The sequence below is a fragment of the Panthera pardus genome, unplaced genomic scaffold (assembly GCF_024362965.1).
Source record: "Panthera pardus isolate Hobbes unplaced genomic scaffold, ASM2436296v1 HiC_scaffold_7, whole genome shotgun sequence".
Lineage (NCBI taxonomy): Eukaryota > Metazoa > Chordata > Mammalia > Carnivora > Felidae > Panthera > Panthera pardus.
Window position 1 is genome coordinate 53,436,539 of NW_026527002.1, and position 25,855 is coordinate 53,462,393.

The following is a 25,855-nucleotide window of genomic DNA, read 5'->3' on the forward strand; positions in this document are numbered from 1 at the left end:
ATCCTTGCATTAGTTATTTGTTGTATAACAAATTACCCTAAAATTTAGAGGCATAAAACAACAAGCATTTATTACCTCACAGCTATGGTAAGTCCAGAGTCTGGATGAGGCTTGACTAGGCCCTCTGGTTCAAGATCTCTCAGAGGCTGTGACCAGATTGTTGGCTGGTGCTCTGAAGTCTTGATTAGGAAAGGATCCACTTCTAAACTCATTCATGTAGTTGTCAGAATTCAGTTCCTCAGAGGCTGTTGGATGAGGATGTCAGTTCCTTGCTGTCTTATTGGCTAAAGGCCTCTCTCGGTTCCTTGTCAAGTGGGGCTGCTGGCTTCTCTCAGAATGAACACAAGCAAGGCACAATTGAGAAGCATGGTCTTTTTTCAGCCTAATCTAAAATATGACCTCCCATCATCTCTAATACACTATGTTTGCTATATTTGAGCCACTAAATCCAACCTATGCAGGAGGAGAGGATTACATAAGTGTGTGAAAACCAAGAGGTGCCTGCCACAACCCTCCATATCTCTTTTCCTGCTATGATGATTTTGGAAGCAACATTTCCTGGATATAATATCTACAAGGTGAAGGAGGACTTCTTGACCTATAAGAAACTTTGGCAAGTTGAGAAATAAACTTTTATTGTGCTGAGCCATTGAGATGTTTTAACATGATGTAACATAGCCTATCGTGACTAACAGAGTGTTCATATTTACAACACACACAGAGTATTTACAACTTGATGTGATGGGGATGAATAACCCAATCAAAAAGTGGGCAGAGGAAATAAGATTTAATTCACAGATTTGCAATAGAAACATAAGATATCATAATGATAGTAGTAGGAGGAGGAGTAATAATAAAAAGCAATATCTATTGACAGTTTACTTTGTACAAGTTACTGCTCTGATTTACATGAACACATTTAATCTCCACAAAAATAAAACAGATGAAGTAGTAGTTCCTATTATCTCCTTCTGACATATGAAAAACCTCTCTTAACAGAGAGGTTAAGAGAATTGTCCAAGGTCACACAGCTAGTAAGCGTTGGAATCAGAATTAAAATCCAGAAAGTCTGGCATCTGAGCCAGTGTTTCTACCTCTAAGTCATGCTGCTTAAATATATTAGTCAGGGAAATGCCAATTAAAGGAACAGTCATTACATATCAGTCTAGCTAACATTTGAAAGAATCAAAATACCTATCAAATACAGCATTAGAGAGCCATGATGGCAAAAAACAGCAATTAAAACAGGCTTTGTGGGAAGCAGTCCTAAAACAGTTATCATTTAATGTACATGCTTCCTTGGTTCCAACAATTCTGCTTCTGGGAAACTGGAATAAAAGTGGAAGGATATTAATTCCCACATTATTCATCACAAAAGAACTGATGCAAAGACTTTCCCATAACATGCAAATGTTTTAATAAATTTTTGCATATCCACTCCATAGTATATAACACTATGAAATGAAATAGAGCTATACCAATCACCCCAAAGTGATTTCCATGAAGTGTTGTTGCATTAAAATGGCAATACATAGAGAACTGTGAAGGATATGGCCCTATTTTCTTAGAATAAAACTAAAAAATATCCTATATATTTGTTCATTCTATGTGATTCTATGCACTGGGCATAGAATAGTGACCAAAAAGTCTAAGGCCAAAGTTTGGAGATTGGGGAGCAGCCAGCAAAGGTGACTGAGAAAAATGACCATTAAGTGAAGTAGAAAGAGAAACAAGAGTGCAGGTGCAAGGAAGCCAGATAAAGAAATTGGTTCAGAAAGATGAGTGGTCAAAGTTGCTGCTAGATAGGATAGGATGAGGAAATTTATTTTAGTAACGTGGAAATCATTTATGCATTTCTGTTTTCAAGATTGGAGTGTGTGTGTGTGTGTGTGTGTGTGCGTGCGCGCTGGGGATGGATGCCTGATTGAAGAGGGTTCAAGACAGAATAGGAGACTAAGGGAAATAAGGGACAACGACAGTCATATCTTTTAAGAGAGCTTTGATTTAAAGGATAAAGAGTAGGGACGCCTGGGTGGCTCAGTCGGTTGAGGCTCCAACTCTTGATTTCAGCTCAGATCACGATCTCATAGTTGATCCAGTCATGAGATGGAGCCCTACATCAGGCTCTGCACTGAGGACTGAGCTTGGAGCCTGCTTAGGATTCTCTCTCCCTCTGCCCCTCCCTCACTAGTGTGTGGGCTCTCTTGATCTCTCTTTCTACATCTCTCTCTCTCAAATAAAATAATAGAAAATAAATAAATGAGAAAGGTCAATATAATAATATAGCAGTAGCTGGAAGGGGATGCTTTGTTTTGTTTTGATTTTTAAGATGGTAGATATTTCAGATTAGTTGTATGCTAACAAAAGCCATCCAGTAGGGGAAAATTCATGATGGAAGAGAGAGGAGGCAACCACTAGAGTGATGCTTCAAGGTAACTAAGTGGAAATGGATGTTAGTGCACAGATGAAGGGAATGGTCTGAGGAGGTGATAATGGTTCCTGAATTATAGATGAGGCAGAGATGCGGAACAGATCCTGGGTGTTGGCAGATGCGAGTGTGTGGAAGATGTTCTCTAATTTCTTGTATTTTCATAGTGAAGTACAGAAGCAAGGTTGTCAGCTGAGGGTGAAGATTGAGGGAAATCTTGGCAGTTTGAAGAGGAAAGGTATGGGTAATCATCTAGAGGAATGGCAAGGGGAAGAACTATACAGTGGGATTTTCCATCAGCACCAATGCTCTTCTTGAGGTGATACATTAATTTTTTTTTTAATTTTAAAATGCTTATTTATTTTTGAGAGAGAGAGAGCAAGCGGGGGATGGGCAGAGAGAGAGGGTGACACAGAATCTGAAACAGGATCCAGGCTCCAAGCTGTCAGCACAGAGCCCGATGTGGGGCTCAAACTCACGAACTGTGAGCCTGAGCCGAAGTTGGACACTGAACTGACTAAGCCACCCAGGCGCCCCTGAGGTGATACATTCAAAGTGAGCCCAGTCATCTGAGGATTTTCCCCAGCCACACTCAGCTGCCAAGGTACACATCTGGACTAGGCAGAGACTTGAACATAGACAGGGTAGGGTGACACAAAGATTGGCCCTGTATGACCTACAAGGGGTAAAGGATAATGAACGGTGACAGGATAATATCCTTCACAGTTTTCTATATATTGCCATTTAGCCAGATAGATCAGAGCTTTTATGGAGTTGGGGTATTAGAGGGAATTAGCTGAAAAGATAGGCCAAAGAGTAGAGTGCTTAAAATTTGAGATTGTGAAGGGGATACAGTTTTTTGTTAGTGTTAGTATTATTAGGATTAGTATTGACAAGACCTAGTATATAATCATGGAATTGAAAAGCTGAGATGGGGTAAAGTTATAAGCTACTAGGAGAGGGAAGGTTCAGAGACTGAGAAACTGGAAAGACTGCAGGCATGGACATTGAAATCACCAAGAATTATAGTAGGAGTAGTGTTAGGAGGAGTCAGAGCAAACAATATAAAATTCTTCAGGAGTAGCTTGAGGGTCTGTGGATGATGGCTAAAGGAGGGATGGATGGTATAGTATGCTAGCATGAGCTCTGAAGTTGGAATGGTTTTTTTTAAATATATTTTTTTTAATTTCTGAGAGAGCAAGAGTGTGTGAGCAGGGGAGGGCCAGAGAGACAGGGAGACAGAGGATCTGAAGCAGGCTCCGTGCTGACAGCAGCAAGGCTGATGTGAGACTCCAACCTATGAACCAAGCCATGACCCTGAAGTTGGCATGTTTTGGAAGGAGAGAGGGACAATGTTGTTAAGGAGAATCAAGGAGGACACTTACCTCACTTCTGGGCTGTGAGATTTAAAAAAACAAAACAAAACAAAACAAGCAAGCAAGCAAACTAACAAACAAACAAAAACTAGCTACATTTGGAGGGTCCTGAAGAAGAAGCAGATTCTTGGAGAAGCATCAGGTTTGAGACAGAGCAAGCAGATTGATGTTGCCTAAATGAAGGCCTCCAAGGATACCAAGCCATTATCCCTCAAACCTGTAATTGTTACTTTATTTGGAAAAAGAGTCTTTGCAAATGTAATTGTTAAGATGGAGAGAGTATCCTGGATTATCCAGGTGGGTCCTGAATGCAGTCAATCACATGCGTCCTTATAAGAGAGGGTCAGAGAGATGAAACACAGAAGAAAAGGTACACAGAGATAGTGACATGAAGATGGACCAGAGAGAGATTTGAAAATAACTTCCCTTGAAGTTTGGAGTGATGTGACAAGCCAACCAATGCCAGCAGTCGCCAGGTGAGGTGTGCATTCTTCCCTAAAGCCTCTGGTGGGAACACAGCCCCGCCAGCACTTTAATTTCAGCCCAGTGATACTGATTTTGGACTTCTGGACTTGAGAATGGAGAGAGAAAATTTCTGTTTTAGGTCACCAACTTTGCAGTAATTTATAACAGCTGCAGGAAACTAATACCTAGGTGAAGGAAACATTCACAGAAGGGAATGGGAAGACAGTGGATTTTGTTGAGGACAGACTGTAAGCTCCAGAGAGCGCAGGGGAAGTGGGGAGAAAGAATTGTACAGAATGGAAAAAATCAAGTGTAGCTCCCAGACTGATGATAATAAGCCTGGGATCCTTGGGCTGCTTGTGGCTACCCACTGCACAGGGATGAGAGTGATGGCATTATCCTGATCACCCAAGAGGCAGACTTTTAAGGGAGGGATGCAGGGGGTGTATTGTGCCAGGAGGAGGAGTTCTGGGGGTCCCTCTTCAGTTCTACAAATGAAACTGTGGAGGAACAGAAAGAACTTTACTGAGAGCACAAGATATATGTATATATTTATAGATGTATATATATGTACAGATTTATGGATGTAGATATATGTACATATATTTCACTAGGTGTACATAATATGTATATATATTTATATATGATTCATATGTATATTTATCATTGTGTGCATGTAAATATATTCGTGTATGTATTTGAGTGTGTGCATTTGCATATAATTGTTTTTGTAATGTTTATTTTTGAGAGAGAGAGAAAGCGAGTGCAAGAGAGGAACAGAGAGAGAGGTAGACACAAAATCTGAAGCAGGCTTCAGGCTCTGAAGTGTCAGCACAGAGCCCCATGAGGGGCTTAAACTCACAGACCATGAGATCGTGACCTGAGCTGGAATCAGATGCTTAACCAACTGAGCCACCCAGGCACCCCGCATATTATTTTTAAAGCATGGAGAACAAGGGAAAAATGACAATCTGGGAAGGGTAGGGGGGATAATGGGAATAAAGAGGGAAAGAAAAATTCTGGCACTCAGAAAAGAAAACAAAGCAAAAAACGATAGGATATGCAAGGATCACATTTAGGCATTTGTATAAAACTGCATAAATGTGTAAATATATGAGAATATTTTTAAATGAAGTTAAATTTATAAAAATATGTATAGCAAAAAAAAATCCCAAAAAACATGTTAAAAGTTACATCCAAGGGGCACCTGGGTAGCTCAGTCGTTTGAGCATCCAACTCTTGATTTTGACTCAGGTCATGATTCCAGGGTCATAGAGCCTCAGTCAGGCTCTGCACTAAGCATGGAGCCTGCTTAAGATTCATTCTCTGTCTCTCTCTCTCTTTCTCTCTCTTTCCCTCTTCCCCTTCCCCCCCTTTTGAACACGTACTCTCTTTCTCTAACAATAAAAGTTACATACAAACTAACAATCTAATCTTAGTTTCCCCTGAATTTGCTCTTCTTTATTTGCAGTTCACTGAATTTATGGTTCTAAACTGATCCAGTGTGTGCAGACAATTCAACTTATGGGAGCTCCAGCTTTCCCTCTCTGAGTTGCGTCTGGGCCCCTCCTTTGTGTCCCTGAAAGGAAGAGGCTGCCAGGACTCAGTGGCATCTGTGTGCTTGAAGGAATTTGTCTGAGATGACCTTAAGGTACGTCTACTTTGGGAACTGGTCTATTCTTATGACACAAAGACAGTGGGGCTAAGAATTTCTGGATATGGGTGTCTACTTAAAAACAAAACAAAACAAAACATTGTGGCCAGCCAGATTGTCTTCTTGTTAATACCATTTGCCACCAAGCAGGCTTATAATTTCAGATCTAAGGTTCTTCCATAAATGAGTGCTAAACAAACTGTCTTACTTTTATGCTGTGAAGCTAAAGGCTTTTTATTTTTTAGCATCTCTCACCCTCAAAATTTCACCCATTTAACAGTTTAATGCACGTCTTGGAGCTACGCATTCCTATCCTGGATCATCATCATTCAGAGACAGATGAAGGGAGAAAAAAGTGCATGGAGGATTGCTAGAAAAGTTTCTATGGGTTTATCATACATCATTTCTACTCACATAGTCCATTATTGTATCCCAGTCAGTCACAGAGCCAGACTATCTGGACTCACATTCTGGCTTTATCACTAAATGGCTGTGTGTCTGTGGCTAAATTACTTTATCTCTGTGCCTCAGACTTCTCAACTGTAAAAGCTGATGATAATAATCAGTGGCAATGACCTCATAAGTTTGTTGTGAAAAGTAAATAGACTAATCCATGCACTGTCCTTAGTTCTTCACACATGGTAAACACCAGGTGTATGTGAACTGTTATTTTTTTTTAATTAATTAATTAATTTTTAAATTTACATTTAAGTTAATTAGCATATAGTGCAACAATGATTTCAGGAGTAGATTTCTTAATGCCTCTTACCCATTTAGCTTATCTCCCTCTCCCACAACCCCTCCACCAACCCTCTGTTTGTTCTCTATATTTAAGAGTCTCTTATGTTTTGTCCTCCTCCCTGTTTTTATTTTATTTTTGCTTCCCTTCCCTATGTTCATCTGTTTTGTATCTTAAAGCCCTCATATAAATGAAGTCATATGATATTTGTCTTTCTGACTAATTTCAGTTAGCATAATACCCTCTAGTTCAATCCACATAGTTGCAAATGGCAAGATTTCATTCTTTTTGATTGCTGAGTAATACTCTATTGTGTGTGTGTATGTATATATATATATATACATGTGTGTGTGTGTGTGTGTGTGTATATATATACATATACATATACATATACATATATATATATATATATATATATATATATATATATATATATATACCACATCTTGATCCATTCATCCATTGATGGACATTTGGGCTCTTTCCATACTTTGGCTATTGTTGATAGTGCTGCTAAAAACATTGGGGTGCATGTGCCCCTCTGAAACAGCATACCTGTATTCCTTGGATGAATACCTAGTAGTGCAATTGCTGGATTGTAGGGTAGTTCTATTTTTAATTTTTTGAGGAACCTCCAGTTTGCATTCCCACCAGCAAGCAAAAGAGATCCTCTTTCTCTGCATCCACACCAACATCTGTTGTTGCCTGAGTTGTTAATGTTAGCTATTCTGACAAGTGTGAGGTGATATCTCACTGTGGTTTTGATTTGTATTTCCCTGATGATGAGTGATATTGAGCATTTTTTCATGTGTCGGTTGCCTATCTCGATATCTTCTTTGGAGAAGTATCTATTCATGTCTTCTGCCCATTTCTTCAGTGGATTGTTTGTTGGTTGGGTATTGAGTTTTATAAGTTCTTTATAAATTTTGTATACTAACCCTTTATCTGATATGTCATTTTCAAATATCTTTTCCCATTCCATCAGTTGCCTTTTAGTTTTGCTGATTGTTTCCTTCCCTGTGCAGAAGCTTTTCATTTTGATGAAGTCTCAATAGTTGAAAATTTTTGCTCTTGTTTCCCTTGCCTCTAGAGACATGTCGAGTAAGAAGTTACTGTGGCTGAGATCAAAACGTTTTTGCCTGCTTTCTCCTCTAGGATTTTGATGGCTTCCAATATAATGCTTAGGTCTTTCATCCATTTTGAGTCTCTTTTTGTGTATGGTGTAAGAAAGTGGTCCAGCTTCATTTTCTGCATGTCGCTGTCCAGTTTTCCCAGCACCACTTGCTGAGGAGACTGTCTTTATTCCATTGGATATTCTTTCCTGCTTTGTCAAAGATTAGTTGGCCATACATTTATGGGTCCATATCTGGGTTCTCTATTCTGTTCCATTGATCTGAGTGTCTGTTTTTGTGACATACTGTCTTGATGAGTACAGCTTTGTAATACATCTTCAAGTCTGGGATTTTGATGCCTCCAGCTTTTGTTTTCTTTTTCAAGATTTCTTTGGCTGTTGGGGTCTTTTCTGGTTCATACAGATTTTAGGTTTGTTTGTTCTAGCTCTGTGAAGAATGCTGGTGTTATTTTGATAGGGATTGCATTGAATATGTAGATTGCTTTGGGTAGTATAGACATTTTAACAATATTTGTTCTTCCTATCCAGGAGCATGGAATATTTTTCCATATGTTTGTGTCTTCTTCCATTTCTTTTATAAGCTTTCTATAGTTTTCAGTGTATAGATTTTTCACCTCTTTGGTTACATTTATTCCTATGTCTTTTATGGGATTTGGTGCGATTATAACTAGGATTGATTCCTTGATTTCCCTTTCTGTTGCTTCATTATTGGTGTATAGGAATGCGACTGATTTCTGTGCATTGATTTTATATCCTGAGACTTTGCTGAATTCATGGATCAGGTCTAATAGGGTTTTTTGGTGCAATCTTTTTGGTTTTCCAAAAAGAGTATCATGTCATCTGTTAAAAAGAAAGTTTGACTTCCTCCTTGCCAATATGGATGCCTTTTATTCCTTTGTGTTGTCTGATTGCTGAGGTTAAGACTTCCAATACTATGTTGAATAACAGTGGTGAGAGTGGACATCCCTGTCTTATTCCTGACCTTAGGGGGAAAGGTCTCAGTTTTGCCCCATTGAGGATGATATTAGCGTTGGGTCTTTCATATATGGCTTTTATGATCTTGAAGTATGATCCTTCTATCCCTACTTTCTTGAGGGTTTTCATCAAAAGAGGATGTTGTATTTTGTCAAATGCTTTCTCTGTATCTATTGAGAGGATCATATGGTTCTTGTTCTTTCTTCCATTGATGTGATGAATCACATTGATTGTTTTGCAGATATTGAACCAGCCCTGCATCCCAGGTATAAATCCCACTTGGTCATGGTGAATAATTCTTTTAGTGTATTGTTGGATCCAGTTCGCTAATATCTTGTTGAGGATTTTTGCATACATATTCATCAGGGAAATTGATCTGTAGTTCTCCTTTTCAGTGGGTCTTTGTCTGATTTTGGAATCAAAGTGATGCTGGCTTCATAGAAAGAGTTTGGAAGTTTTCCTTCCATTTCTATTTTTTGGAATACCTTCAAGAGAATAGGTGTTAACTCTTCTTTAAATGTTTGGTAGAATCCCTTGGAAATCTATCTGACCCAGGTCTCTTGTTTTTTGGGAGATTTTTGATTACTAATTCGATTTCTTTACTGGTTATGGGTGTGTTCTAATTTTCTATTTCTTCCTGTTTCAGTTTTGGTAGTTTATATGTTTCTAGGAATTGTCCATTTTTTTCCAGATTGTCAATTTTTTTGGCATATAATTGCTGGTAATATTCTCTCATTATTGTTTGTATTTCTGCTGTGTTGGTTGTGATCTCTCCTCTTTCATTCTTGACTTTATTTATTTGTGTCCTTTCCTTTTTCTTTTTGATCAAACTGGCTAGGGGTTTATCAATTTTGTTAATTCTTTCAAAGAACCAGCTCCTGATTTCATTGATCTGTCCTACTGGGAATTTGGTTTTGATAGCATTGATTTCTGCTCTAATCTTTACTACTTCCTGTCTTCTGCTGGTTTGGGGTTTTATTTGCTGTTCTTTTTCAAGATCTTTAAGGTGTAAGGTTAGGTTGTATATCTCAGATGTTTCTTCCTTCTTAGAAAGGCCTGGATTGCAATATGCTTCCCTCTTGTCTGCCTTTGCTGCATCCCAGAGGTTTTGTGCTGGGGTATTATCATTTTCATTGGCTTCCATGTACTTTTTAGTTTCTTCTTTAACTTCTTGGTTAGCCCATTCATTCTTTAGTAGGATGTTCTTTAGTCTCCAAGTATTTGTTATCTTTCCAAATTTTTTCTCGTGGTTGATTTCGAGTTTCATAGTGTTGTGGTCTGAAAATATGCCCAGTATGATCTCAGTCTTTTCATATTTGTTGAGGACTGATTTGTGTCCTAATATGTGATCTATTCTGGAGAATGTTGCAGGTACAGTGGAGAAGAATGTGTATTCTGCTGCTTTAGGATGAATTGTTCTGTATATATCTGTTAAGTCCATCCAGTCCAGTGTGTCATTCAAAGCTATTGTTTCAGTGTTGGTTTTCTGTTTATATGATCTGTCCATTGTTGTAGGTGGGGTGTTGAAGTCCCCTACTATTATGGTATTATTATGTTTGTGATTAATTGATTTCTTTGTCTGGGTGCTTTCACGTTTGGAGCATAAATGTTTATAATTATTAGATCTTCTTGGTGGATAGACCCCTTAATTATGATATAATACCCTTCTTCATCTCTTATTACAGTCTTTATTTTAAAATCTAGATTTTAAAATATCTAGTAGTGATATAAGTATCACTACTCAGGCTTTCTTGTCATGACCATTAGCATGATAGATGGATCTCCAGCCCCTTATTTTCTATCTGAAAGTGCCTTTAGGTCTAAAATGGGTCTCTTATAAACAGCATATAGATCTATTGTGTTTTCTTATCCATTCTGTTACCCTATGTCTTTTTATTGGAGCTTTAGTCCATTGATGTTTACAGTGAGCACTGGAAGATATGAATTTATTGTCATTACATTGCCTGTAGAGTTGGAGTTTCTGGTGGTGTTCTCTGGTGCTTTCTAGTCTTTGTTGCTTTTGAGCCTTTTTGTTTTGTTTTTTTGTTTGTTTTTGTCTTTTCTCCCCTCAGAGTCCCCCTTAAAATTTCTTGCAGCACCAGTTTAGTTGTCACAAACTCCTTTAATTTTTGTTTGTAGGAAACTTTTAATCTCTCTTTCTATTTTGAATGACAGCCTTGCTGGATAAAGAATTCTTGGCTGCATATTTTTCCAATTCAGCACATTAAATATATCCTGCCACTCCTTTCTTCCCTGCCAAGATTCTATGGATAGGTATGCTGCAAACTTGATGTCTTCCCTTGTAGGTTAAGGGCTTTTTTTCCCTTGCTGCTGTCATGATTCTTTCCTTGTCTGAGTATTTTGCGAATTTGACTATGATATGCCTTGTTAATGGTCAGTTTGTGTTGAATCTAATGGGAGTCCTCTGTGCTTCCTGGATTTTGATGTCTGTGTCTTCTCCCAGCTTAGGAAAGTTTCTGCTATGATTTGCTCACATAACTCTTCTACCCCTTTTTCTCTCTCTTCATCTTCTGGGACCCCTATGATTCAGATATTATTTCTTTTTAATGAGTCACTGATTTCTTTAATTCTTAAATCGTGCTCTTTTGTCTTAGTTCTCTTTTTTCTGCTTCATTATTCTCTGTAAGTTTGTCCTCTATATCACTAATTTGCAGCTCTGCTTCCTCCATCCTTGCCACCGTGGCATCCATTCGAGATTACAGCTCAGTTATATCATTTTTTATTTCATCTTGACTAGCTTTTACTTCTTTTATCTCTGCAAAAAGGGATTCTAATCTATTTTTGACCCCAGCTCATATTCTTATTATCATGATTCTAGTTTCGGTTCAGATACCTTGCTTGTATCTGTGTTGATTAAGTCCCTGGCTGTCATTTCTTCCTCTTCTTTCTTTTGGGGTGAATTCCTTCATTTTGTTATTTTGAAGGAAGAAATGAAATTAATAAAGTAAAAAAAATTAAAATTAAAAAATTAAAAACAACGCAAAAAATCAAATAATGGATGCTAGATCCTAGGTGTGGTTTTCTTCTTAGGTTGTTGAAAAAAACTTGATTAGATTAGAGAAAAAAGAGAAAGATAAGAAAAAAAAGGAAAATAAAATAAGAGGAAAATAGTTTGAAAATTTGAAAAACTGGATATCATAAAATAGAATAAAATGAATGGTAGGAGTAAAATAGAATTTAAAAAATTTACAAAAATAAAAAATATGGTAGAAAAAATTAAAGAAAAATATTTTTATTTAAGATTGAAAATAAAAATAAATTTTTTCTCTTTCTGTATTCAAGAATAAGAAAGGAAAAGAAAAAAAATTGACTAGATGGATCAGTGAATAGAATCAAGTACGATTAAAATTATATTTTTTTCCCCTAGAAATCAAACTATGAAGCACTTTATAGTCCATAAACTAAGCAGGCAGAAAGACTTACAGTGTTCCTCAAGAGTGCAGTTGGCCCAGTTGGGCGAGGTTTAGTGTAACGGCTCCATTTTCCACTAGATGGTGCTGCTTAGCCTACTGGGGTGGATTGCTGTGAAGCTTGTAGGTGTGTATGTGCATGCGAGTGAGGGGTGTCACCCAACTACTCAGTCTCTATTATCAGAACTCTGCACTCTCCCCTACCAGTGATCAAGCACCCCTCCTTCGTCTCTAGCTTCCATCCACTCTCCACTCCTACACTCTCTGTGACTAAGCAGGCTGCCAGGCAGCACCTCATTCCTGAGTTTTATCTCACATGGAGCTGTGTTTCCCAACTCCTCCCTTCTGAGTGACTGTGGCTTTGACCCGTTCCTACCCTTTGGGGGAGGGTCTCACTGAGAAATGGCTGGGTACTGGCCACTCGCAGGAACATTCGCACAACCATGCTGCTGCAGAGGCCTAGAGACTGTGCCCGGGTGCCAGCCTGCCCCAGAAAAAGTTCGTGAGATCATGTAGCAGCAGCATTTCAGAGATTATGGCAAATCACAACACACATCTGCCACCAGGTCACCCCTAACATCCTCTCCAACAGCAGTGAATGCAGCCATTCTCCATGGTCCGCTGGAACCTTTGACTGTGGGGAGGCCACACCGCCTCTATCAAATGACCTCCCAGCAGGGGAACAACCACTTCCTGTGTGGCCCAGGACCCCAAGGACCTTACTTTCTGCTCCCATGGATCCACCCTCCCACCAGAGCACCACCAGGTATTGAGCTGTGGAGTTTCAGACTCTGTGCTTCCCCTGTTTATAGAGTCTTAATGGAATTTAAACACTCTCCTTTCTCCTTTCTCCCTTTTTTGTTCAGTCCCTTATGGCTGTTTCCACTCAGACTTTTTCTTTCCAGCTCCTTTCGTGGGGGAGGGGATGCTTTTCCCTTACTCTTCCCTATCTCTGTCCTCTTTATGCAAACAAAAACAGGTCCCTGCCCTCTGCAGTTTCTCTTTCCTCCAGTTCACCTCTCTGCACTGCATACTTGCCAAGTTCTATGGTTCAGGTTGTTCAGATTGTTGTGTTAATCCTCAAATCAGTTTTCTTGGTGTGCAAGCTGGTTTAGTATTGATCTGGTTGCATTTCAGGGATGAGAGATGCAAAACAAAACAAAACAAAACAAAACAAAAAAACTTCCATGCTGTTCTGCCATCTTGGCCCATTCCCTAGTTATTTGTTGTTTTATTTTGATGATGATGATGATGATGACAATTGGTGAGTATGGGGAAATAATTTCCCAAGAGTGGATGAGTGGACAGGAAAGAAGAGATGAGATAAAAGCTAAAAAGAATAAGGGAAATGAAAACCTATGACCTTGGTTAGGATTTGGGAGGCTGGAAGTATTTTGGAAGAAATGAAGTATCCCAGAAAAACAACAACAACAACAACAAAGAATAAGAGTAGGGGACTGGTGACTTGAATTGCATGAATACGCAGTGTTAGTACATTAAATCCTGAGGTCAGGAAACTTAGACGGGTAATGAGTATATATGAGTAAAGTGTAGGGTTCTGGCCAAAAAAAAAATCTATGTGTATAATCACTTTCAATAAGGCTAAAACTATGTCTCATGAAAAACAAAACCCACATAAATACATACTTAAATTATGTACACTAAGAATGAGTTCAGATAAGAAAATGAATGTATCTTTACACATATTTTCAACAACTTACTGGGACAGCAGAACTTCCATTCAGCAAGCCAAGTACACACTTTCTTTGGTTATTTACTCATCCAATAACTCAGCAACAGAAAAATTGGATTTTAACTTCATCTTGCCCAAGGACAACTTTCTCATTCTGAAAGGAATTTTTAGTTCCAATTCATAATAAATACCTCTACTTGTATTTATATTTTTATTTTAGAGAACACCGGTGAATTCTTGGCAGGCAGTGGGATACTAATGAGGCACATTGGCTCACAATCTTATCAGTCTTTTAAATTAGCAGTCGAATAAATTTGTCAAAGAACATAGCATGCCTTACACAGAGATATATCTTGTATTCATGGAATTATCCGATACAGATTTTACAATTTCTGGTTTTTTCTAATATAAAATGGAATCTGATATTTTATATGGACTCCTAAAAGGAAATTTTTGGCTTTACTTCTGTTCTGAAACTCTTTCAAAGACTTGTTTGAGTTGCCTTAGGCAGGGTCTTTTAGAAGTTCATTTGTGTGTGGGGTGGGGGGATTGATTGCCTCTTAAGAGTGCCAAAATAAAGTAACCAAAATTATCATTATTTTAAATGTTGATATCTGTTTAATTTATATTTGCAATAAAAATGTAATATAATTATGCTAGTTCCAACACAATTACAGGATTTTTTAAAAAGATATATTGATTGGCATTTGAGAGTTATGTAGTAATGTAATGGGGCAAAAGTGAAATTTATGTAACAAGTATCTTCATCTTCCAAAAATGCATTGTTCCCTATGGAGTAGCCCTGTCCTCCCCTTCCTATGCCCTCTCCATATGTACAATGTATTCCTTTGGCAAACACTGAATATTCACCTACTATTCTTTTTGGTGTTGACAGTAGAGAACTTTAAGATATGGATGGCTGTTATCTGCAGAAAGGTTTTCACAAAATGGTTGTATTGGCAGCTTCAGGGAGCAGTTTTCTCTCAGAAGGTAGTGGTAGAGATGATGCAGGTAGGCTGAGTCCAAGAACCCAAGGGAAGGTCCCACAGGATCTTGGCTTCATGCAGGATAGAAATCAAATGTGAGCCACAGAAAGTGGAAACAGATTTTATTGAATTGAGTAAGCCACAGGGAGAGAATAGCAGGCCCAGTGACTGGGAGACTCTGAAAGGAAAGGAGAATAAGTCTTGTCTTTGCTTGGGGCTAGGGATTAATATTAGAAAAGGGCCTAGGGTAAGAGTTCCTCCAGGAATCCAGGGTAGGGTCCAATCAAAGGTGAGCATCAGGTGAATAATAGGTATTATTCCATAAATTACTGAAGATAAGCGTATCGATGCCAGCATAAGCCAAGGTTTGTTTGAAGCTAATGTCCTGGAATATGTTTGGGATCTGGCTCTTCTTAGGTGTTATCAGGTGTTTGGGGCTTAGGACAAAATTCAGAGAATGATAAACTTTCTTGCTCCCCCTGGAAATGAGAATATATCTTCTTTAGCCTATTCAGAGACAAAACATAGATCATGAGTAAATGGGGTCTAGCAGAAAAACAGCAGAGATGGAGCCTTTCTAAAATGGAGTCCCTTCAGCTTCTATCTCAGAGATAGTAGTCATAGAGACCCAGTGTTAGGAGCTACATTGTGTTCCCCTGAAAGGTGTATATATTGAAGCCCTAATCCCCAATACCTCAAAATTAGACTGTATTTGGAGATAGGGCCTTTTAAACAGTAATTAAGTTAAAATGAAGCCATCCTAATCCAAGCTGACTGGTGTTCTTATAAAAGAGAAAATTCAGAACCACAGAGAAACACCAAGGATGCATGTACACAGTGGAAAGACCATTGAAAACATAGGGAGGAGGTGGTCCATCTGCAAGCCAAGAAGAGAGCCTCAGGAGTCAGTAAACCTGTTGACACCCTGATCGTGGACTTCCAGCCTCACGTACTGGGAGATTTTGTTATTTTGTTATGGTTCCATGTTATAGCAGCCCCAGCAAACTAATGCACCCAGTTTGTTAAATGACCCACTCGAGATTCTCTCCACCATTTTTTGCATTAGACCCTTTCAAATTAAAACTGCAATGGACAAAGTTAAATAGGCGAGAAAGGCTTTATTTAAGACTATTGAAATAAGGGAAGAGAGACTGAACTTAAGTCCATTAAAACAAACAGTAGGGAATTTTTTAAGTCCTGGGGTGAGTGAGTAGAGGAAATTAGGAGGGAGGTTCATCTGTGGGTTATGTCCATCATGATGGGTTATTCTGAGTTTGTGAATGTTTTTCTCTGTAATTAGGTCATCTGTGTTTACTGACTGGTCTCCATTATAGTTAGGCTTCTACTCTGCCACAGGGACTAGAAAAGAGGGTTGCTGTCCCTTCAATGTTTATATTTTCAACAAATAGTTCTTAGATCCTCAAGAAATTCCTGGATTATAAACCTGACAAAAGGCTGTGGGAAGATTTATATATATTTCAAAGGAGCAGAGTAAGAATTTATAATTTCAAGTTTTCTAAAGTAAATGTTCTAAGGAAAGGAAGGTCAGGGGGCTACAGTTGGAAGAAACCAATCTGAAGTTTAGCCAAGCTGAGGGGAACATCACAACCATTTTAGTCAACGCCTTTGTTATGGAACAGGCTGACCTCTAGCCTGGAAGGCATCGGTTCCCCAACATTGATTTGCCTATGTGCTATTGCAATCTGGTGTCCCTAGCAGTCACTGCTATGGAATGGGATACATCCCATAGTACTGGACTAAGAAATTCTAGTCATTTCACAGAGGCCAAGCAAACACAATCAGAAGGCAAGAAATAACCCTGTACTATCCCGCCATTCTGGGCTTCCGCAAATCGTGCCTTAGGCTGGATCTCATTAAATCTACATCCCATTTCCCACCTCAAGTCACTCAGATCCCAGCAATTACCCAGTAAGTGCTTTCCAAAGAGCAAATACAGGATTCATTTCCTTGTAACTTCTCCATCTGTTTCTTTGTTTTAAAATAGCACAGCTTTAAAATTGGTGCCACCATTGAAAACAGGTAATGTTCTGTTTTCATTCTATTTCCTCTGCCAGGAGGTGCGTAAGCTTAGAGAGAAAATCCCCCTCTGCCTAAAGCCCCAGGAAAGTAAGTGCTGGTGTGAAAGCATCCATGGGGACACAGGAATTACCATATAGCTGCCCTGTACAAAACACCAGTGGGGTGCACCCACCGGAGATGCACATTATCATGATCACAGTCACAGACTTGAGTAATAGCCCATGCTAGAATGGCGATGAGCTGTCTTGAGATGCCTAGCAATTTTCCAGGCCTCTCCTAAAGGGTTTTAGGTGAAATCTCAATGTTTCTTACTGAACCTTGGGGGAACATCAGTTGTTTACAATTCAGAGTAGCTATACAGACAATTTCTTCTTAGGTTAAGAAAACAAATAAATTAAGTAGAATGACTTATCTTTCCTGGATGTATCATTTATGGAATTATAAAGATAAAAGGTTTAATGCTATGATCCTGACCTCTGTGATTACAGGGGAGAAGAAGATGGAGTAACAGGTAGACTTAGACTTCTAGACATTTGCGGATTCCTTCCTATTTTACAAATACCTTCATTACAGTTGCTGGCTTCCTATCAGGATAAATGCATTCAAACTTTGCTTTGAATGGCAAAAGCTGGTTTTCCACCTTTTGGGTTGATACAGTTTTGCTATTTCCAAGTGTGTTGTAAACAGAAGAGAAAGAAAAAGGTAGAAGAGGTTAGGGCCTTGGCAACAGCTCCCTCCCAAGTGTTGTATGCAGGTTGAGAACACCAGTGCTAAGGGACATGTACTCCCACCCCCACCCCCACCCCCAAATCCTTACCAGGTGACTTACATATTTTTCCCTTTTCCTCCCAAGTCAACTGGGACCTCCAAATGACCCTTAATTCCTCTTTTACATTTTCACATGCTTTTCACATTAAATGATTTTGAAGATACAGGACTGAATAATTGGAAGCATGCATAGCCCTTCACTAATACAACTAAATTTTCTAATCATGGTGAAGTACATTGCCTCAAATCCAGATGGTGATTTTGTTCTTGCACAGGCTTGTAGGTCTAAAGGTACAACATGTATGACAATAATATTCACTCAACAAAAATTCATTGACCATGTCCGATATGCTAGGGGCTCAAGACACAGCCATGAGAAGAGAGAGTGCCCCCCTACCCCACCTCACAGGGCTTCCAGTCTTCCTAGGATAACAAGTAATTAAAATGAAAGTAATAAAGCTCTAAGAGCTTCTGGTGACAGCACATAGCCCAGTCTTGGTTGAATGGAGTTAAATATATACAAAGGACATGGACAATTTACCAAAGTGACATTTAATCTGAAAACTAAATAGGAGCTAGCCAGATAATGTAATGTGGGAAAGGGATCACAATAAAGGGAATAGGGTATGAAGGTCTAGATTCCAGAAGCAAGAGAAAGCCTGGCTTCTGGAAGAAATGAAAGTATTTCACTGTGACTAGAGAAGTGAAGGAGAGAGTGACAAAAACAGAGACAGGAAAAAAAGAGATAAATAAGGTAAAAGAGGTAAATACAGTGTAGTTTCTAAATAATTGTGTAAATCTCCTCAAAGTGTTTGGAAAATATTCTCAGGCAATAGCCACTGATAGAAAAAAGTAATATGCAGTAAGGCTGCTCACCAGGACACAGTGTTACCAAAGACAATGCCTCTTTCTCAGCATTGATGGACTCTGATCCAAGATAGACCCACACATGATCCTCATTATGTTTTCTCTCACTACTATACTGCCAAGTATCCATTCCAGAGGGAAAAATAAATTGGAACATTTCAAGATGTTATGAATCAGAAAGTTAAGACAGAAACTAGGTAGATAAAGCAGAAATGGCACCCATAGGCTATGCTCTCCAGTACAGAGCTGGCCTCTGTATAGCCTATCCTTTGCCAAAAAACTTAGCTTGCCCTCACTCAGAGCCACTTCTGGAACTTGCCACATCTTTTTACAAGTTAGATGTCTCCCTCCCCACTGAAGGCACTCAACACTTGGGTATAAGGCTTGGCCAGGAGAACAGAGACTGGATTTCACCCCCTAACATAGGGGAACTCCTGTGTTCCCCCCAGCCTTGAACCTGAATGACCTTAGGCAGAAGACCTGCACACAACACACACACAGTTTGTCCTTTGTTTTGACTTTATCTGTTACATGACATGAAATAACACTAATTATATGTTAATGTGGAAAAAATAATTGTTCTCTAAAGAAGTAAAGAACTGTTAGCTAATGAAACCATGGATAATTCACTTTACACAAATTAATGCAATCATTTCGCCTCTCCCTGGTTGGGAATTGTGTCACAGAGGGAGCAAGAGCTTGAATTAGAGATGAAGGAAAGGTGGATTATTCCAAAGTGTGGTGGCTTTAAGAGGGAGGGACAGAGAGAGGAAGGAAATCTAGTAGAATTATATGAAGTGTTTTATTGCAAGGTAGTATGCGAGTCCTGGGAAAAGAAAGATTAAACAGTGGTTAAAGAGTACTGAATGGAAAATGTGAAGAAGCCAAATACAAATTTCACTGTGTTAAATATTTTCCTCGGCTGATCCTGCCTCTGGCAGCCATGGTCCTTTCTCCGCAGAAAGCAGCCCTGAGAGTAGTACCATGAATCCTACAGCTCAGGGACCTTGTGGCTTGTATTGATTTCCTTTTTCCTTCTAACTGACCTGGAGACCTCATCACCAAGTCTAGTATTATTTCGGGGGGGGGGGGGGTGCTTGGAATTCCAAACGAATTTATAAGTCTTTGTGTCAAATTGGAGTTACCTCAAGTAGAAATCAGGGAACATTCTTTTCTTAAAAGTGACTTCTCTCTGGTATATCTTCCCATTACATTTCAGATTAGACAAAGCAAGAGTAAAAATCATGAGATGGAAAAGTTGTCTGGGATCACAGCTTGTGTAATGCAGGTTTCTTGGTCACCAAATAAACTCAATTTTGTAGATTCAAGTGTGTGCTGATTAATGTCAGGGAATCACAAGGCACAGACGCAGAGTTGATTACTTCCTACATGATTTCACTTTCATAATAGTGTTGGAAGGCTTCTTTGAAATTTACATTTTGGTAAAAACAAACAAACTAACTAATTAAAGCCAATGATGCTCTGAGTTTCCAGTGAAATTCAAGTTGACTGAGCTCCAACGGGTGATACACCATGAAGTAGTGTGTGCACCAGATGCGAACAGTATGGCACCTCATTTAATCTTCACAATAACTCTTTAGACATTATATTTTCAGTAGTCAAATGTGGAAACTGGAGGACAAATCCAAGGTCATTCAGTTAGTAGGTAGTGGATATGAACTCTGTTTTACATAGCTTCATAAGCTTTGCTTTTTCTGATATGCCATTTTGCTTGCGTGCTTTCCTAGTAATTCCTAAATGTTCACATATGCCAGTTGTGGTTTTCACCCACTTAATTCTCACAACACAACTCCAGGGAACATATGGTCATTTACATTTTATAAATTAAAAAAACTGAGATTCAGTAATGGTAAGTATATTCTCAAGGTCATGCAAGGGGTATGTGATAGATCACATGGAGAGTTTAAAACTAAATATTTTAGATCCAACTTTGGTTCTTTTCCTACTCCCTCTCGTCTTCCTTTCTCAAGATGTTTTGTTCTAAACTCATCAAAGCTCATGCCACTTAAAGTAGAATTGGCTCTCCGTCACTTTTAAAACTTACCTGTCTTTTGACCTGTCCCTCAAAACCATGCTCTCTCTACACTGGTTGAAAAATAATCTTATATATTAATTCAAGCCAGGATATTGGTGGCAGATTAGTGGTTTCCCGTATTATGGGTAATCCTTGCATGTTTCCTAAGAGACAGCAAAAGACAGAGTTTCAACCCACTGGAATGACCCTTACCTATTGGAATACTAGATACTGAGGTACAGATGGAAAGGAAGATGTACATTTGAGCAACAACTATTACCACACCTCTAAAATCATATGATAAGTGATAAACCCAGGACATGCATAGATAGTATGGTGGAAGATTCCTGTGGTGTATGCTCATATGCTTACATCAGTAATAAATTTGTAATTACAGAGAAAACAGATCTAGAACATTCTTTGCTTCTAAATTTCTTCTCTTTATCATAAGAGGGTGGAGACTTTCTGTATTACAGTCAGGAAGATCTCACAGGTGATAATCTCAGAGAAAAGATAGAAAAATGATGTTGAGCAGGGTGGTAGTCCTCAATTATGGTGTTTTTCTCTTTTGTGTAATTGAGAACCTAACACCAAAGACTATTAATAAAAGGTATAATGATTTCCCTATTAAATTAAAAGACTATAGACAATCATCATTAAATATTGAAAGAAAAACAACAACAACAACAACAACCCACTACATTTCTTTGGCAGGACAATACCTACTCAATTTTTTAGTTTGCCTTTCTAATAAAGTTAATGACATTCTCTTCTTTTCTACTAGCTTAATAAAATATTGACTTATAAAACAGGATAGGGAGGTGATATGGCTTCAAGCTTAGCTGAGATGTAGTCTCAAATGATTTTCTCAAATTCTGCTTCCTCTGGGTCTTCCCTCTCTGTTCTTCAGTGTGTGGGCTTTGTTCCTAGGTTTACTATATGGCATGGCTAAGATAATGACCAGAAGCTTCAGGCTGTAAGCTACCAGCTTACGAACACCAACTGGAAAAGAGTGCAGCTTTCCTTAGAAACTCAGGCGAAATTCCTTACTTTTACACTGATTTGCTTGGCTTTTGACGCATGCCTATTTCTGAACCAATCTTGTGGCTAATGGAAGCCTGATGCCCTGATGGCCAAGACTGGGTCAATACTGCTGAGGGTGGTGTCAATCTGAGTAGAACCAAAGGGACTGAGGAAGGAAGAAAGTACACAGATGAAAAGAAAAAATAGGCTACCACAAGGTTCTTTCAAAATAGTGGATAAATTGATTCCTTGAAGAATCCTTTTAATGCAAAGGAAAAATAAAACATAAAATGGATTAGAAAACATTTGAGAAACACCATATATCAAAAACATAGCTGTTTGTCTTTCTCTGCTTTATTTCACTTAGCATAATACCCTCTAGGTCCACCCATATTGTTGCAAACGGCAAGATCTCATATTTTTTATGGTTTAATAATATTCCATTGTGTACCTATATGATATTATTTCACTTACATGTAGAATATAAAAAATAAAACAAATAAACAGACAAAAAGCAGAATCATAGTTAAAAACACAGAGAACAAACTGATGGTTGCCAGAGGGAAAGAGCAGTGGAGGGATGGGCAAAATGGGTGAAGAGAAGTGGAAGGTATAGGCTTATAGATATAGAATCATAAGTCATGGGAATAAAAGGTACAGCACAAGGAATATAGTCAATGGATTTATAATAGCATTGGATGGTGACAGATGGTACCTCCACTTGTGGTGATCATAGCATAATGCATAGAGTTGTTGAATCACTGTGTTGTATACCTGAAACTAATATAATATTGTGTATAAGTTATACTTTAAAAATCTATTTATAAATAATACCAAAAGGAAAAAAAAACACAAAGACAGGTGTTGATTGAAATACGATAAGTTATCTTTTATAGTGTGCAGAGAATTATGGATAGACCAATAAAGCAAGGAACACCTTTTTCTTTGAAGTACCTTTTTCTTTGAAGTTCAGATTCTGTTGAACCCAAGGCTGGCTGGAGAGTATGTCAACTAAGCAATCTTTAATTAGTAATGTAGTCACAGCATAGCCGCGAGTAGAAAGGAATTAGCTGAGTGACATTCCCCAGGTTTGTGTGACCCCTGTGGTTCTTACCTCAGAACCCATAATACCAGAAAGAAGCATGTTTCCAGAGAAAATTTTAAAACAGGAAAAAGATTATTCAACATATGGAACTCATCCAATAAGGTAAATAATTTCTGAAACCCAGAATATTCCCCCTATTCACTCCTAAGTGGTCAGCTCCTTCTTTTTCAGCTGTAATATGTGCTAATCACCTATCTTGAAAAAGCAAGGGACTAGAGGACCGGCCAGCCTGGCTGATGCACTGGTCATTAACATTGACTTTCAGCTGTGAAGGAGAGAGAAAATGGGAATTGCAGTCATATTGTGGACAAGAATAAGCTTACAAGGAACACTGTGGAGAGTTAAATCCAAGAGGCAAGTAGAGGGCAGTGACCAGGTCTGAAGCAGTGGCTCACCAGCAAAGGACAGACAAGAGAGGCAAGGGCAGATTCAGGCAGAAGATCCTGACCCAGTCCCTGAGCCCATGGAGCCTGGGGAGAGAAATCCTCTTATTGAGATCTGATCACCCTATGCTGACCAGCTTTGAAGAGCACTGGTTCAATCGCCTTCTCCAGGAAGCCCTACAAACCTGACAGGAACATGGAAACACCAGCGTCCTTGACTGTAGTGTCACCCACACTGTAGGTGGTCATAAAAGACCCAAAAGCAAAATTACACTATTATAAACATAAGAAGAACACATACTGGGTAAACAAAAATAAATAAAATAAAACAAATCCCACAAAAACATATATGTCTTACACTGTTTTGCTAACCACAGGAAGAAAATGGATTGCATTTTGAAATAATGAGTGACATTTCTCATCTTTTAGACACCCTAAATATTTCGGAAACACCACGTAATGTGCAGTGGGTTGTGTGCAGTGACAGAACTTTGTCATCTTACTCTCTGATGTACTATAAAGTCATTTCCAAAAACCTGGCAGAAGAAACCTCAGGTACCATCAAGAGATACTTTGCTTTGTTTCCAAAGTCTTTCTCTCCTTCTGGGAGCACCACCTTTAAATCCATATATTACTGCCCAAATAAGAGAAATATAAATAACTCAATCCTCCAGGAACAGAGCCAAAAATAAGCCAAGAATAGAAAACCAAAATAATTTTTACAAGGGCATTTGAGCCAAATAAAGAGGAGTGGATGTATCACCAATAAGGAGGAAGCAGCATCAATATCTTGGTTTTAAAAGAAAAAATTGAGAAATCATTAGGCATTTTACAAAGTGCAATAAACCCTGCTAGTGCTAGCAAAAGCTGGTTTTCAAGGTGCTCAAAGAGAGATTCGGCAAGCTTTCTCTAAAATACATACAAGAGATGTCTGAAGAGATGATAATCAGATGAAAGCAGCATCAAGAGGGAGAAAATGGTACACATGGAGAGAGCACAAAAAATTGAACTCCAAAGGATTTTAAGATAGTGTGAGAAAGAACCTAGTTCTCTAAATCACTGAACAATATAACTCCCCTGGGAGAAATAACCTGTGAATAAACTTGAACTTTACAAAATGTGTTTATTTTTAAAGGTCTTTGTAATTAAAGGTATATCTTTGGTTGAACCATAAATATAAATTTCATGGGCACTTTATTCATTTTTGGGTTTTTTTTTTTTTGTTATTCTTAAATAGATTGTTTCCTTAGAAATTCCAAATTAAGAACCCTAAGTTTGTATTCTCTGAGGCAGAAATACCTGACTGATGCAGGACCTGACTGTAGGTGGACCTTACTCTTTACCTCGGTATTATCTGGTCCTCAGCTAGGGAGAAACTATAGCTCCCATTTAGTTCATTACTCTTCCTGCTGATTACTCATTCTGCTATAGTCTCTCTATGGATAGAGGGAGAGGGGAACTAGAGAATTCTCATGGGATAATTGAGTGGGCCGAAGTTATCAGACTCTGTAGATATGAGATTACCCACACTGTTTGCTACTCAGTTGAAAATCCATGCTAAGAAATCATCAGCAAATGGGTAACTCAAACTCTATCACTATCTAGAGATATCAGTCCTGATATCTACAAATTCCCTTTCCAAATGGATTTTCTCTCCTTTGCCAAAGGCCGATGGTATGAGTGTGAACAAAAGAGTAAGCAGATCAAGGGAGTAAGTAGAGGGTAAAGAATATGTCACTGTCCTAGAAACTTCTTCCTGTGACCCAGAGGTGCAGATCTTCTTGGCCCTTTGTCAACGGAGACACTTGAGGTTCCCGCTGCTTAGTGGTATGGAAGGTGGGCAGATTGATAAGTGTGGAGATGTGCTGTTTTACAAGGTAAATACACCAGGAACATAAGTGCCGTACCCTGGAATTCCTCTTCTGCTTCTAAGGGAGTTTTGAAAATTCAGTCACTCCACATTTCTTATTTTACAAAAAAGGACTATTTACCTCCCATCGACCTCAAAGGTGTCTTCTCAGAAGTAGCTAGCCCAAGGGGCGCCTGGGTGGCGCAGTCGGTTAAGCGTCCGACTTCAGCCAGGTCACGATCTCGCGGTCCGTGAGTTCAAGCCCCGCGTCAGGCTCTGGGCTGATGGCTCAGAGCCTGGAGCCTGTTTCCGATTCTGTGTCTCCCTCTCTCTCTGACCCTCCCCCGATTCTGTGTCTCCCTCTCTCTCTGACCCTCCCCCGTTCATGCTCTGTCTCTCTCTGTCCCAAAAATAAATAAAAAACGTTGAAAAAAAAAAATTTAAAAAAAAAAGAAGTAGCCTAAAATCTCCCATTTGCCTTTCTCAAATTAAATGTGATTAAAAACACTAAGTCTAAAACTTTTTCTTCTTTTAAAAAATGTTTTGCTATGTTATTAAAAAAACAGGGTAATAGCTAGTCCTAAATAAAACTCAATTATTAAAGGATAAACAAGTTTCACTTCTAAATATATGAATAAAGTTGAGCATCTTTAAATATTAAAATCTGACATTTAATTTGCAATCCTATATGGTAAAGCATTTCATGATATCTTTGTGTTCTTTAGCTGTTTATTAATCTGAGTTGTAGAAACACACTGTAAGTAGCATATTGAAACTTATTTACTGGTTTAGGATAATAGTATTGCTCAATCATGAACAACATATTCTAGACCTAGTGAAAAGTGAATGATGACTACCAAGACAAATTATGTTCTGTGGTGAGCAGAATGAAGTTATAGGGTTATA

At 38.6% G+C, this 25,855-nt stretch overlaps 1 long non-coding RNA gene across 1 annotated transcript in view; it reads left to right on the forward strand.

Annotated features, from left to right (window-relative positions):
• LOC109277932 (uncharacterized) overlaps nt 1-25,855 on the forward strand; it is a 195,248-nt gene that overhangs the window by 131,388 nt on the left and 38,005 nt on the right. Inside the window, exon 2 of the long non-coding RNA XR_002085403.2 lies at nt 5,741-5,920. This is a non-coding gene — a long non-coding RNA (uncharacterized LOC109277932). The remainder of the gene's footprint in view (nt 1-5,740; nt 5,921-25,855) is intronic.